Genomic DNA, 15,243 nt, shown 5'->3' on the forward strand with positions numbered 1-15,243 from the left:
TTCCCTGGATTTCCTGTTTTTGTATTTGTTTAATTAAATGTGCTTGCAATTGGATTCACTCTCCGTTTCATTCCTGACTGGATGTAACATTAACATACAAAAATGGCTGCCAACCATAACAGAAATAAATCAATCACAATTATGGAAATATGACATTAGCCCACTTCACCTTCTGAACAGCACTTCATCTTCTTCACCTTGCTCTAGAACAGCAATTGTCACATTACCACCTCACCACAGCCCCACCCACATTACCACCCCCTCATAGACACAGACATTCAAATGTGAGGTAGTTAGGGGGGTTTGGGGGCAAGATCCCTCAAGAAAGTTTGGGTTTCTCTGACCTGCATATGTGATACACTCAAGTCAGAACCGTAACGGAGAACATAACGTCGGGAAGCGTGTTTGTGAAGGAGGGCCAGGGGGTGATATTACGTTTTGATTTCATGCATGATGAGAATCATTGAATTTGATTTGAATGCATTGATTTTATTTTATTTGATTTGAATCTATTTATTTATTAATTTATCTGAGGTGCCGGAACCCAGTTCTGGACCGTTCTGGCCCACTTTAACCCCTGCCCCTACCTCATAACAGTGAAAACATGGAAAGCCGACCAAGAGTATGTACACCTTGCTATTTAAGCAAGGTAACTATTGTTGAAATATGGTTTATACAATACCGTTCAAAAGTTTAGGGTCAGTAGCCTACAATGTTTTTTAAACAGATACTTTTATTTAGCAAGGCATTGCTAAAGCATTATATTGATCAAAAGTGACAGTAAAGACATGTATAATGTTCTAAAAGATTTCTATTTCAAACAATTGCTGTTCTTTTGAACTTTCTATTCATTAAATAATCTTAAAAAAATAAATAAATAAGTAACAGATTCCCCAAAAATATTAAGCTGCACAATTGTTTTCAACATTGATAATAATAAGAAATGTTTCTTGAGCATCAAATCATCATATAAGAATGATTTTTGAAGGATCATGTGACACTGAAGACTGGAGTAATGATGCTGAAAATTCAGTTTTGCATCACAGGAATACAGTACATGTTAAAATAGATTAAAATATAAAACAGATATTTTAAATTGTAATAATATTTCAGAATATTGCTGTTTTTACTGTATCAAATAATTGCAGCCTTGGACTTCTTTCAAAAAAATAAAAAAATCTTACCATCCCCAAACTTTTGAATGGTAATGATAAGAGGCGGATTTTAAAAGAGGAAAATGCCTTTTAAGAAGCCTGTTATTATTATTATTATTATTATTATTATTATTATTATTATTATTATTATTAATTAGTAATATTATTATTATCCTTTATTTAACCAGGAGAATCACATTGAGATATTGCTAGCTCTTCTTCCAGAGAGACCTGGTCAAGACGTCAGCATATAAAGTTTCACACAAAAAGAATACCACAATTCACACATTCAACATTAAATAAATCAAATCAAATCAAGAGAGACAATTGCAAGTGTCCTTTAAAACATTGTGCAAGAGCCATTTAAAAGTGCTTAAGGTTGGAAGTGCATCTACTGTAGATTAAGTACATTTTGCAATTAATTCCAAGCCCAAGGAGCATATAAAGAAAAAGCACATTTACCAGATTCTGATAATACCCTTGGGACTTTTAGCCGGATATGAGAACCAGATCTAGACAACAGGATATCTATTTGTATAATAAATTAGAAAATTTGACATATAGGAGGGGTAATTTACCTAAAGGAGCATGTGAGACAAGGAATTCTGATGTGCAAATTGAGTTTAGCACAGATAATTTTTTTTGCTGTGTTTGTAGTATTATCTAATTTGCCTAATTCCTGCATGATTCTGCTGCTAAAACAACACATGCAAAAAAAAAAAAAAAAAAACAGACAAACTATTAACTTGCATAAATCCTTCTTTCAGAATTCACTTCTAAGAGAGAGAAACTAGGGCATGAAGTGTATAAATGGTATATCGAGGAGTTTCTATAATCTCAGTGTGTTTACACAGGATTAACTCTGGAAGTTTTAGGTTGTGGAAAACTCAGTCTGCTCCAGAATTAATTAACATGCAGGGGTTCGTTTGAGCCATTTGTGAACGGCTCTTTTGTTCAAATAATCACAAAAAGGAACTCCGGACCCATTCCACTGCCATAAAGTTTTCCAGCATCCATTTGCCTCAGCAGGAGGCCGTGAGAGCTGCTACAATGGGATGTGGAGATGAAGGCAGACAGGAAGAGAAGATGATATAGCTTGTCTTATGTAATAGTTGTTAAAGCCACAGGTGGATCCAAACGAGAGTGGTTTGTGATTAAGTGATCATATTAAACCGTCATGAGTCATCTGTGCTCCACAGACGGAGACCTGAGGGACATCACAATTCTTTCTTAGAGATTACTATAGGGCCGAAACAACTACAGGAATGTAAGACTTTTTTTTTTTTTTTGTTCTGTCTACAAGATTGTGTAAATGCAATGTGTAGGCCTTTAGATTATGTTTCTAAACCTAACTCAACACGTTATGTAGATGTTTGTCTGGCAAAATGCAGAGTATCTGCAGGGTTCTCTTGTAGAGGAAGATAAAGGGTGGGAAAGTAGATCAGCTTACACACCTGAACCAGATCAGGTGACGTGGAAGAAACAAATTCCAACAGCCAAATACACTAACAGAAAAAAGGGACTTTCCTAATCGGTTTTCTTCTTTGCATACTATATAAGCAAGATGAGAAAAGATACTAGAGAACAATGAATAGAATTGAAGCAGTTTGACCGAAGTTTTTCGGAAAGTATTTATAAAAGCTGATAAAGTATTTAATATATCGTATTTAATATATATATATATATATATATATATATATATATATATATATATATATATATTAAATATATATTTAATATATATATATTTAATATATTGTGACAAATCATAAAACACTAATTCAATTCAATGTAATAAAATAAAAATAATTGTATTACTACATTTTTTATTACTCAATTTAGTGGGAAAAATCAACACTAACATGCTATATTTGCCTCTTCTTCTGTAGTTTAATCTTGTAAATACTTTTCCAGATTTTTATTTTAATCAAAGTTCAAAAACATATGATATAATAATAAAGGGACACACTTATATACTATTATTATTTACATTCACCAATTAGCTTTTTTTGCACAAATGCTATATTAATTCTTAACCTGGGAAAACAAAATGAGTATTACTAAGTGGTAAGAAGTGGTATACCAGTAGAAGGGGACATTTCCAGTATTTTAAGCACTTGATTTTTTCTCATGTGCAAATTGAGAGAGATTATTGAGTCAGACCATTCCATGTTACGTCATTTTCAATGAAATACATGGTTTATTGAATATTTTAAACGTTTTTTAATGACAAAAAAGTCAAGGCACATGCTTGTCACCATATTTTTTATTTGAATGGTCCCTCCATTTCCTCTTTATATTTCCACAGTTTTTATTACATTAACAAATATCAGATTCTCTAAATAGATAGGAGCCATGGAAAGGTCAATGGCGTTATTAATTCACTCGATCGCCCATCTGTGTCCATAGAGACAAAGCTGCAGTGTTACTATACCAGTTTTAGACACACAATCCACTCTCCCCGGGGCTGGGAGCATCTATAAATATTTCAGTGACTCAAATGGATGCCATTTAGATCCCATGCAGCCTTGGCATCCACAGGTGGAGAGCAGACCTCCTGGCCTCTCCGTACAGGCAATGTGGCTTATTTATGGAGACGGAAGGATCGAATCAATACCCCAACAGGGAGAGTTTTAAATCAAATAAAGATGATTTGTGGTGTACTCCAGTATGAAGAGGTTTTAGTGTGACTAGATTTAATTGTACTCAGAGAGCAATGCTCGATGAAACTGAAGCTGACTGTGATGACGGGAGCTAAGATGTCGTCATCACTGCCGTAGTCATTACAAATTGTTTGTGGACTTATGCTTCTTCACATTTGTTATTTAGGGTTTTGTGTTTCTGTTGACTATGGTGCAGTCCCTTAGGTTCATTATTCTATAATACTCATTTATAATAAGTTTAAGATATGCTGTTGGAGTTGATTGCAGATAGGTGCACATATCAGTGGTCTTCACAACATGTTATGTCTACTATAGTTTCTTTTTGATTTTCTCATTAACCACACAGACAAGTTTTTAGTTACGCATTTTTGTTATTTATTATTTCAAATTTGTATTTATTCCCACATTGCAAACACATGCCCACATGCTGTCTACTCACCATTTCCTGTTCCTGTGACTCCTCAAAAGAGGGGGCAGGTCCACAGCTTTCCTTTTTCTTGGGTCGGGTTAAACCATTTCTACAAATAGGGAACTTAACCCTTGGTAATGTAGGCATAGAGAAATGTATTATGGTGTTTGCATTTAGTTTAAGTTGCTGAATGAGTTTATTTTATTTATTTTTGATTTTTGAAAGTTAATTGGATAATGGTCATATATTTAAGCTACAAAGGTTTTGTATTGATACCCCTGTAGTTGGTATGGTCTTGAGTGTAATGAGCCTGTTCTAGGCTATATAAGACAGTCTAAACTGAACCTTGGGAGAAAAGGAGGGGGTATCATGGAGATTTTTGCTGCCTGTAGCAATTTGTTTTTTCTTTGGTTATTGTCATATCAAAGTTTGCACTGAGTCCAGTGTATGTTTATTTTTGGAATATATATATATTTTTTTGGTTTAATTTTGGAATTGTTACTGTGACACTTAACTGAGAGTTTGTACACCCCTACTACTACACTGGCCTTTAATAAAAATCCTCTTTGGGATAATATCTGAGTCCTGAGCCTATCTACCATCTCCCCTTGACACTGACAAAGAACTTTGTGCCTTGTTTAGGGTGTTTTTACATCTGGTTCAAGTGTCTTAAGCTCAAAGGTGTTCTTTCGGTTTTCCATGTCAATGGAAGCTTATGGGTTTAATGCAGTGAGCAAAGAAAAAATGATATCTCGATACTTTCTGGAATTTTGTCGATAATATTTAGTGTGTTACTGTGCAAGAATGTTGGCAGTTATAGGACTGTCATGGACAGCTCACTCCTGAAAGCTTTTGACATTCTTCATATTCTGTGTGGTGGTTAGTTCACATCAGTGACAGAAATTAACTTATTTTTAAATTAACCTATAATTTTAAATGGAATTCAACATTTTATGGGTTTTTATTTAAACCTTTATAAGTTATTTTTATATTATATATTATTTTTCTGGAAATGTATTCATCATCTTTTATGTCAAATTGCTTAACTAGATCATATTATATAAATATAAAAGACACAAACTCATAGAGGGGCATTTTTAGCCCCCATATCTTTAATTTTGGGGCAGTCTAACTGCATTTTAATAAACTAAATCAAAGGTGAAAGCTTGCACTCTCTAGATGAGTTTTTATGTGTTTTTTTGCAAATTGAGGGACATAGACCTCACATTGTTAAAACAATTATGATGTTATCATAAACAATACAGAGAGAAACGTAGTTGTTTCCGTGAGAAAAAAAAATTAATTCCTTCTTTCTTTTATCAGAACTTTCAAAACACAGGTTGAAATCGGGAAAGTAATCACAATACAACAGATTTTAATCGTACACATTTTAAGGTGATGTAGTTTGATGTAGTTAATTAACTACGTGTACTTACTAAAGAGTTGGGGTTAGGGTTTGGTTTAGTGTCAGTTACTTGCAATTATGCACAATTTTACAATAGGAAGTACATGTAGTAACGTGAAACTACGTGACCTTAACATAAAGTTTTACCAAATATATATACATATATATATATATATATATATATATATATATATATATATATATATATATATATATATTTGTACAGTGACAATGTAAGAGTAAAATTCATTTTTGGAAACAACATGTAATATCACATATAGGCCTACTATTTTATTTCACAATTGTTTATGTATGTATGTATGCAGGGTATTATTAGGCTGGTCTATTAGGCTGCTGTCACTTTAAGACCTGACCAAGGATTAATTATACTGTTACTTGTGCGTTTTCTTTCTGACTGTGGTTACTTTAATACTCGCCAAAACCGGCATTTTGACCTTATTTTACGTGTTTTTGACTTTTTAATCGCAATACACAGCGAAAACTAACTCAAGGCAGCTTTATGTGCGCACACTTTGGCTGTGAGCACAACATCTGTGTGAATGAGTAAAATTATGCGCAGTACACATAATCCCAAGCTGAAATTCAAGCCCTGTAACACCAACAATATTATATATTGAGTCTGAGTGAGGGGAGGCAGATTTGTGTGTAAACTTGCTGTTGGAGAGATGAGAAAGTGCAGCTGCATCATGTATCTATTGTGGGGAAAATGAGTGTATTTCAGTATCTGTACAAATAATTTTTTTATATTTTTGACTTAACTACATTGCACTTAGTTTATTCAGATGCCTTTTTAAAAGACTGAAAAAAATGAAAAAAATAAATATGTATATATATATATATATATATATATATATTAGGTTATATATAAAATTCAACCTGCCAAAGTGGCTAATAGGAGTGACTGTTACACGCCAATGCTGTGATCCACAGCATTTGGCGGGTTGGCGGGTGTTAATGTCAAGCCATGTATGTGTGTGTGTATGTATGTACAGTATGTATGAATGTATGTAGTTAGTTAGTTGTTTATTTGTTTATGGGGGTTTTAAACTCTGCCAATTTCGTGCTTTAGAAGAAAAGAAAAGAAAAAAAAAAACAGGGCAAAAGATGCCCGAGTTTGATTCTTTAAAAGACAACAAGTATGTTAACATCCTAAAAAAATCTTTCGTTTAACTGTCGACAGGATTTACGCTTGTCATTTCTCTCCCTCTGTTAATTCAGAGCTGTGGGTGGCGAGAGGCTTTTTAAAGTCTGAATCCGTAGCAGCAGGATTTTATTAATACAGTAGCTATGCTGACTCTGTCTTATTAGCATGATGATCTCTGACTTCCACATGCTGAGTAGATCTCTCAAAAGAAGGCATGCTGAGGGAAGGATGTGTGTATGCGAACACAAGTCAGTGTGTCCATGTTGTCGTTGAATCAATACGCCTTATTTCAAACCCTGTCTGGGTAGTTTATGGATGGGTGAATGAATGCAGGCTCCTGTTTAATCTGATGAACGTAATTCCTGTTAGACGAGGAAACTTTGCAGCAAGGCAAAGACAGAACAAGTGTTAAAGGTTTGTGTGTGGACAGAAGAGGAATAAGAAGAGTTGTTTTCCTTTTCAGTAGTGTGAAACCGTTTATGTTGTACCCTGGCCATATGTCCTCAGTAGGAAATGGGTTTTATTAATTCTGTTACGTCCATGTCAGACGGGTGACTTATGGTCCACGTGCACAAATGTGAGGCTGTATTGTCGGCCACGTTCAGAGTAAAAAAAGAACCTGGAAGGAAAAACAAGCTCCCATAGTTTCTTTCAACACACAAGCATGCTGCTTTCCCTAGTTTTGGAGGAAGCGGCCATTTTATTGACCCTCTGTGGTCCAGGTGTTGTCTTTTAATTGGCCGTTCTGAAAGCAATAAAGCATTTCAGTTACATTGTCTCGTAAAGTGCTTTCACGCCACTTCCAAATGATGTAATTACCCAGCCATTCAACGCACAGGCTTGAGCTAACTGGAACACGTAAGACAGGGCCATGGGCTCACAGCAAGAGAGTCAGTGAGGTTTCTCCAAATATGTTTTTCATTTAGGAATTAAAACAGAAGAAAGAGAAGCAGAAGTTTGCTCAAGAAACGGCAGCTTTCATTTCACTACTTCCACCACAGCCTGATGTGTGTTCTCAGAGTAGAGTGATGAAAAAAAGGTGCTTGGATATTTCCTTTCATGTGTAAAGTAAGCCCAATTATTCAGAGGTGTTTGCCAACAGCAGCGCACCACTGTTTATACACATTTATGAGGCTTAATGTTTGTATTCGTTGTACTATTTTTATTGTTTTGTACTGCTCCGATTGGTTCAGATGGCCCATTCTGTTGCGATTGGTCTACTCTGCTCTGATTGGTCTACCGCTTAAGTCCTCATCCTCTGGAAATGCGTACAAAGTGGTTTTGCTTACGCAGTGCAGATAACAGCATCTTCTTGACATGTCGACAACAAGAGCCAATCTCTTCCAGGCCTCAGCTACAACTACAGTGTTTGAGAGCGGGTCAATGTAGACGTTGTTCATGGGAAGCGAATGAAGTCCATAGGCTGGCATAATGCAAATTTGTTACAGACCAACATAGGTTAGAACAGAAACTAAGACTGTAATCATTGAAGACTCAGGCAGTTTGAAATCGGTTCAGAAGGAACTCTGGAAAAGATCACTTCTAATAATAATCACTTTTATTAGAACCAACTAATATCTATCTAAAATATCCCTTTGATAGCCATGATTATACCTGATATATGGAGACAAAATTGTGTCTCAAAAACATGTCTCTCCCTCAAAATGCCTTTTAATTACTCTTCTGCAAAACATGATTGGCCGGCCTTCATTCACGCTCAATGTGATAAATAGAAATGATAGTGATTAATAGAAAGAAAGCCGTGATGACCCACACCGAGCTGTAGTACATCCGTCTTGAAACACTGAAATTTCTCAAAAAAACTAAACTTGGAACATAAACAGCGCACAAACATCCAGAGTGATAGTTTGCTCAAACTTTTGTTAAATTTTGTTAAATTTTGAAATGTTGCTTTGCAAAAGCAAACCAAACAAATGCGAAAATGCAACATTTTATAACATTATAAGGAAATCATGTATTTTTATTTATGCATCTGAAAATACAATTGATTTAGAGATCATGTTGGTAGATTTGAAAATAAATCCTTGAACTCTATAAATCAGGATTTATTTGCATGATTAAGCTGATGCTGGATAAACGCAGCTGTATAATTAAAAGCAGTTTATTTTCTTCTAAGACAGACCTCCTGGCCTGTTTACTGCCTCCTGCCATGGAAACAATTGATGTCTATTCCAACTTTGTGAGCGTCCAATCAGTGTGGTCAGATATCTTGGATGAGGAAAAAAAAACAATCAGCCAAGTGGGCTGTATTGAATATATTCAACAGATGATGTGGGTGCTGAAAGAGGTATTGCTGTCTCAGAAATACATTTATTCATTTAGCTGACGCTTTAATAATAATAATAATGGGTTAAACAGTTCAGAGCTTTGTTTTCCCGTAAACAAACTATGGATTACATCGGTGCAAATTCAAAATATAATTGACATGTGAGGATGCTAGAGGAAATGTAACAAAACAAAGCAAGTTGTTCACCACGATGGGGTTCCCATGGGAACCGGCCCATGTGCGTGTGAGACATCATACAACTCTCGTTCAGTTCAGCCAGTGACTCATTCCACATTCCTGGCCAGGGGAAAAAAGAACTCCCTCAGATGAGAGCGTTAACCGTGTGAGAGATTAGCCTATTGCACTTGTGAAACTGCCGTGAGGTAGGGGGGTGGATATCGGGATTCCTGATATCTTGGCCTCAAGTGCTCACTCAGATATTTCCTGTCACTAAAAGAGGCCACTCTCCCTGCTAGACAGGTGAAGGCATGAGAAAAAATGGGCAAGAACAAACCATAGGGCTACTTCAATGAACCCACATTTTCATACACAACGAGATTTGATTGGACCTAGTTAAAATAAAGGGATCATGCTTCTTTCTCTCTTTTTTTTGATTTTCAGCTTTTTTGTGTGTAAAAAAAAAGAGTAACATATTACTTTTTTCTTTCTTTGGAATATCAGAAAGCACTGTTTCCCAACTCTCTGAAACGCCTCGATTGCATTCTTGAGTTTTCTTCAGGAAACAAACACATCAAAATCCTCCTCATTTAAATTAGGGGGGGGAGGTAGGGGGGGGGGGGGGTGTCTGGTTTAGTTGCATTAGTAGTGTGTTGAAACACACAGTAATGGTAAAGGGCGTGACCTTTCTGAAACATGCTCAAAGCAGTTGACCAATCAATTTGCTCTTAGCAAATGTAAGCAATAAAAATATGTTTATATGTACATATTTGGCAGACACTTTTATCCAAAGCGACTCACATTGCATTCAATGTATATTTTATCAGTTCATGCATTTCTTGGGAGTCAAACCCATGACCTTGGTCTTGCCATTGTCATGCTCTAGTGTTTAAACTACAGAATTGCTGAATTATGCCACACATTTTAGGCTTTAGAATTGTTGTCTTATACATGTGAAGGCATGCATTTATTAACAAGTTACATGTCCAACAAATACAACTGGTTTGATTGATCATACAAAAATAAACTACCTATTTCTTCAGTATAAGCGGTAGACATTACTTTCTAATAACTAGCTTATAATGTTAGCTTAATTAAGAGCTTGTTCTGTGACATAACAGGATTATATCTCTCGCTGTTCAACCCATGAAAGCACAATCAACTCAAGAACAATAATAACATCATCCGTATAGACTATTCTCTTGACGGTCGTGCATCAAGCAGACACAGGAAGATCTCCAGACGTGTGAAAAGCTTTTGTTCTCTAAAGAGCAGAATCGGTTATGACCCTTCATTCCACTGGATCATAAAGCATCATGAACGAAACCATGTTGTGCTCAGTTAGCAGCTTATTGGATTCCAGCTCGCAAACATAAATCAAATATCACCAAAGCTCATAAGAGTTGAAAGGCCTTAGGAACCATGAGTTATATTTTGCTCTTTACTCAGCAACACACAGCTGGATATAGGGATCAGATGACGCTGTTGTTTTTATATAGAGCATGTTGCACTACAACAACATTGTATATGATCCAATCCCCATCCAGTTTTTGATATATTCCTCGAAGGACTATCGGCAGAGGGAATTGTGAGTGTCCCCTCGCTGGTTCATTCTCCCTGAGCTCTGACATCCTGCGGCATGCCTGACCCCCTCACCCTCATGACTCCCGCTTTGTTCAGCGGGACGCAACCCCATGACCCGCTCCTTCTCCTCGAGTCGTATCTCAGGCTCACTTTCAGAATCTGCCTGCCCTCCGAATTCCAGTACGAGGCTGAAACATGAGCCCGGACCCAGTGAGCTCATCGACAGGCGTGGACTTACAAAATAACTGCGAAAAAAGAAAAGAGAGAGTGTGCGAGAGATGGAATGTAGAAACAAAAGACAGGTTAGACAGCGCTAGACTCGGCTCCTGAGGGGTTAAGTTACACGCAGCCTAAACATAAGGAAACACAAAGGTGTGTTGTGCTCAAGAGACTCATTCTCGGGACCGACCTGCACATCTCAACGGGAGCTTCTTCTCTTGAATTCAGGAGTTTCGTTCTCCCCTGCTGGAGTCGGTGTCAAAAACAAACGTAATTCCAGAAGGCTCCCGTTGCCCTTCTGACCTGCTGTGACCGAGAGGCTCTGGTAGAAGTAAGTGGCTTTCGCTAAAAGAACATCTGAGCGTGGATTGAAAGAAACACACGGTTTTGGTGGTATATGCACTGGAGACTTTCGTAACGGAATTATCAAAACTAATTGTGGCAATTACGAAATATGTCACACAGATGAAAAGGTAGCTTGGAAACGGTTATGACAGGACTGTGTGATCTGAGGCTGTTCATGTGGACAGGCTTTTTAAACTTTAATTCATTGCAGTATAATTGGATATACGACGTGCATGAATTATTTAGCCATCTTCGTGTCATTTTTTTCCAGAACATTAACTGTTGTATACTGTATCGCTTTCTACCATTTAACACTTGTTTGGATGTAGCATATGTGTGTGTGATGTGTGAACTGTGTTGTGTATGGAAGAATGTGTGATTACAGTTATTTAAACTTAAATACCAGAGTAAGTAAAGTAGGCAGATTTAATACCTTGTGGAAAAATGCAGTTCCGCTAATGATTATACGCGTAGCGTCTGAGCGCTTTAAAGCGCTGCACAATTCATTTTATTCAATTCAAGTTATTCAGTGAGGGAAACTCACAAATGATAAGGAATTGCAAGTTAAAAGCAAATTATTGTGATGCCATTCCACTGCTGCAAAGTTTATATGATGAGTCATATGTTATTTAAAACTACAACAAAAATAGAGTAGTTAGAAACCAGGTTTAAGGCTTGATATGATCGTCTGCAGGGATCATCTCTCTAACATTATATTCTGACATTTTTGCTATTACGACTGTGTTCCTTCCAGCTCAACTGTTGAAGTGTACCTTGAATATGAATCTGCCAAAAGGCTTAAATGAAAATGTGTCTTACACCCGTTATTCACCAAGTTCTACACATAATCCGGTCCTTGAATGTTTATTAAACATTATGGGGATTATGCTTTCAGCTATTAATAAGAATGTCAGTCTGAGCTCACAATGTAAATCCATACCACAGAATTCTGCCGATTTTGACTTAAAAAAGCTTTTTATCAACATGGGTTCTCATGGATTTTGTGTAACTTCAGAAAACTTACTTTTAGTTAACTAAGATTTTTGCTTCAATAAACTCCTAATTTACTGCTTATTAATAGTAAGTTAGTTGTGGTTAAGGTTAGGTATGGTGTATAGGATCAAGGGATGTAGAATAGTCATTCAGAATAATGTATTAATATGCTCTTTATAAGTACTAATAAACAGCCAATATGGTAATAAAAATCATGCTAATAAGCGATAGTGAGAATTGGTCCCCAAATTAAAGTGTTACCTTACTTTATTTGGTTATGTTAGACTACTAATTCAAGTTTTCAGGATTAAACCGTGATCTCAAAGCATACTTGGATACTGCTTGGGCTCTTACACCACACTTGAGTTGCTTGAGTTTTCCTGAGAACAAACTTCACTTTTCTATCCATTTTCTCAGACTTTTAGCCAATCGGTGTAGCAGTTCTCTTCAAGTTCACACAGGCATCACATTAACGACATGTTTCACTAGCGTTTTCCAACCAGAAAGTGTCACAATACTTAATTTTGAACACTAACTGTATTATTTTATCATTTATCATTTCATTTCATTTCATTTCATTTAGTTGTTTTTTTTTTTTTTTTTTTTTTTTTTTGAGAACGCTGTATATGTTTGTGAAGCAAAACAATAATTTTGACTCAATATTTTATTACATCTGTGCACAAACATTCATATATTTTTAATTGTAGCTTAAGTGCCCATAACTTTTTGGGCCACTGCACATTAATTATTTAATTCAAGCAAAACCAAAAGCTTATAATAAATAAGTAAATGCTCTTTTACCTTATTAATGCTTTGATATGCTTTAAACTATGGCATTGCAGTGCATAATATGACATTTCAGCAGACATCCAGCAGTAAAGTACAGTGACGGCAGTCCATGTGCGGTCAGACCAGTGCCGCGAGTTGAGAACACAGTTCATGAATCAGATGTTTTGTGAAGCAGGACCTGGCCTGAAGGCACGGCTCAGATATGCAAGAGTGCAGAGGGCGCAGTCTAGTCGCAAAATGCCAGCACAAGCGCTTAACTGTTCTGAAGCCGCACCAGAAATAGTCTCCGGCTTCTTTCGAGTCCCCCCTTCAAACACACCCTTAAGATCTTAAGATGACCTCGATCCCTCCCGCAAGAAAGAAAAAACAAACACTGTGAAAAGAGGGCTAATGTAATTAAGCTAAAGCGTGGGGTAGGGCATTCATTTAATTAAGTCAGCTATGCTTATTCCTCAACCACCATCAATCATTACAAACTGACAGGTCATGCTGCGCTTGGTTTGTTATTCCTCTTAATGTTGAGCTATCAATAAAAAAAAAGGAGCCGTGTTTTACAATGCAAAGCATTTTGGCTGAATGTAGCGAGAATGGGCACTGTTTTTTTTCCCCGTTGCTTTTGAAGGGAAGATATATTGGGATTAATAAGAGAGGCACATTTGCATATTCCAAATGATTACTGTAACACCACAGGAGACAGAAAAAAAAAACTATTGCTAGTTTCAGTTAAACTGAAGCGTTCCTACTCCAATCAATAAAAAGGGCATTTTGTATACTACAGATATATCATATAACTCCTTATATATCATAATAATATTATCAATTGATTTTCCTTCCCATTATTATAGCACTAAATTTAATGTGTTAAAATGACAGCCCTAACAACATTGGCCACAACATAAATGTAATAATAAAAATGAATAATAATAACAACAATATTAATTATTATTATTATTATTATTATTATTATTATTATTATTATTATTATTATTATTATTATTATTAGTCACCTTTATTTATATAGTGCAATCCAGATTGTTTCAAAAAAGCTTTACAGTGATAACAGGAAAATTATGAATTTCGGCTGTTTTTCAGCTGAAGTCAGTTCAGTGTTGATTTAGTTCTGTTGTGAAGATCATCAATTATTAAATTAGTTAATTTCATCTATAAAGCAGTTCTGCAAAAAATGATGTCATTGTCCAGCTCAGTTCAGTTCTCATATAACAGCATCAGTACAGGCAGATCAATAATATAGCTAAATATTAAGTATCCACAAGAAAGCCAAAGGTGATTGTGGCGAGGAATACAAACTCCATTATGTGACAGAATGGAGAAAAAAAACCTTTGAAAGAAACCAGGCTCAGTCGGAGAGCCAGTTCTCCTCTGGCAAACGAACGAACATGGTGTCATTATGATCCAGGCACTATCACAGAATTCAGGTCGAGATCGGTAGCATTCAAACATTCATCCAGTTCCTTTTGCTTCAAAATTGATTCATCACGCCGGTATGGAGCCGAAGCTGGTCATAGGGTCATTTTAACACATTAATTTTAGGACTGAGCATATAGGACCTTTCTGGTTCTTGTTTTCTCTGCTGCTGATCTGTGCCAATTGCTATTATTATTTATTCATTTTAAAGCCACACAACTCCTTAGTCACAAAACTTAATTTACATCACCACTGTTGTTCTTTTTAGGTGATTCCATGAAGAAGAAGAAAAAAAAAACACTATGCTGATTCTCTCTATAGTAACACATCCATATGAATAACACAATAGTGAAGAAATATATGCCTGCATGGTAAAAGTCAGCAAGAGAGATGAAAACAAGAGAAAATAGACAGAACATCAGGTTCAGACCATCGGAAATAGAATGTAGTAGCTGATTTATTTATTTATTTTGACCATAAGTGAAGAGTTCCATGTATTCAGCATAATGAATTGTGAGGAATTAGGGATATTTTTTGATATCTAGATAAACTATTTGTTTTGTACAAGCCAGTGTGTGTGTGTGTGTGTTTATATATATATATATATATATATAATGTCTGTTAGATC

General features: G+C 35.9%; 1 protein-coding gene across 2 annotated transcripts in view; it reads left to right on the forward strand.

The window, feature by feature from the left end:
- The window catches only part of flrt2 (fibronectin leucine rich transmembrane protein 2), a 62,934-nt gene that overhangs the window by 10,620 nt on the left and 37,071 nt on the right, over window positions 1-15,243 (forward strand). Inside the window, exon 1 of one of the 2 annotated variants that reach the window (XM_077220477.1) lies at window positions 10,839-11,394. The exons of the other annotated variant lie outside the window; for it this stretch is intronic. The gene's annotated coding sequence lies outside the window, so the exon portion shown is untranslated. Of the gene's footprint in view, window positions 1-10,838; window positions 11,395-15,243 lie in introns of those variants that run through there. 2 annotated transcript variants of the gene reach the window in all.

The sequence above is a fragment of the Siphateles boraxobius genome, unplaced genomic scaffold, assembly GCF_051911475.1.
Source record: "Siphateles boraxobius isolate OS27281-9 unplaced genomic scaffold, OSU_SipBor_1 8, whole genome shotgun sequence".
NCBI classification, from domain to species: domain Eukaryota; kingdom Metazoa; phylum Chordata; class Actinopteri; order Cypriniformes; family Leuciscidae; genus Siphateles; species Siphateles boraxobius.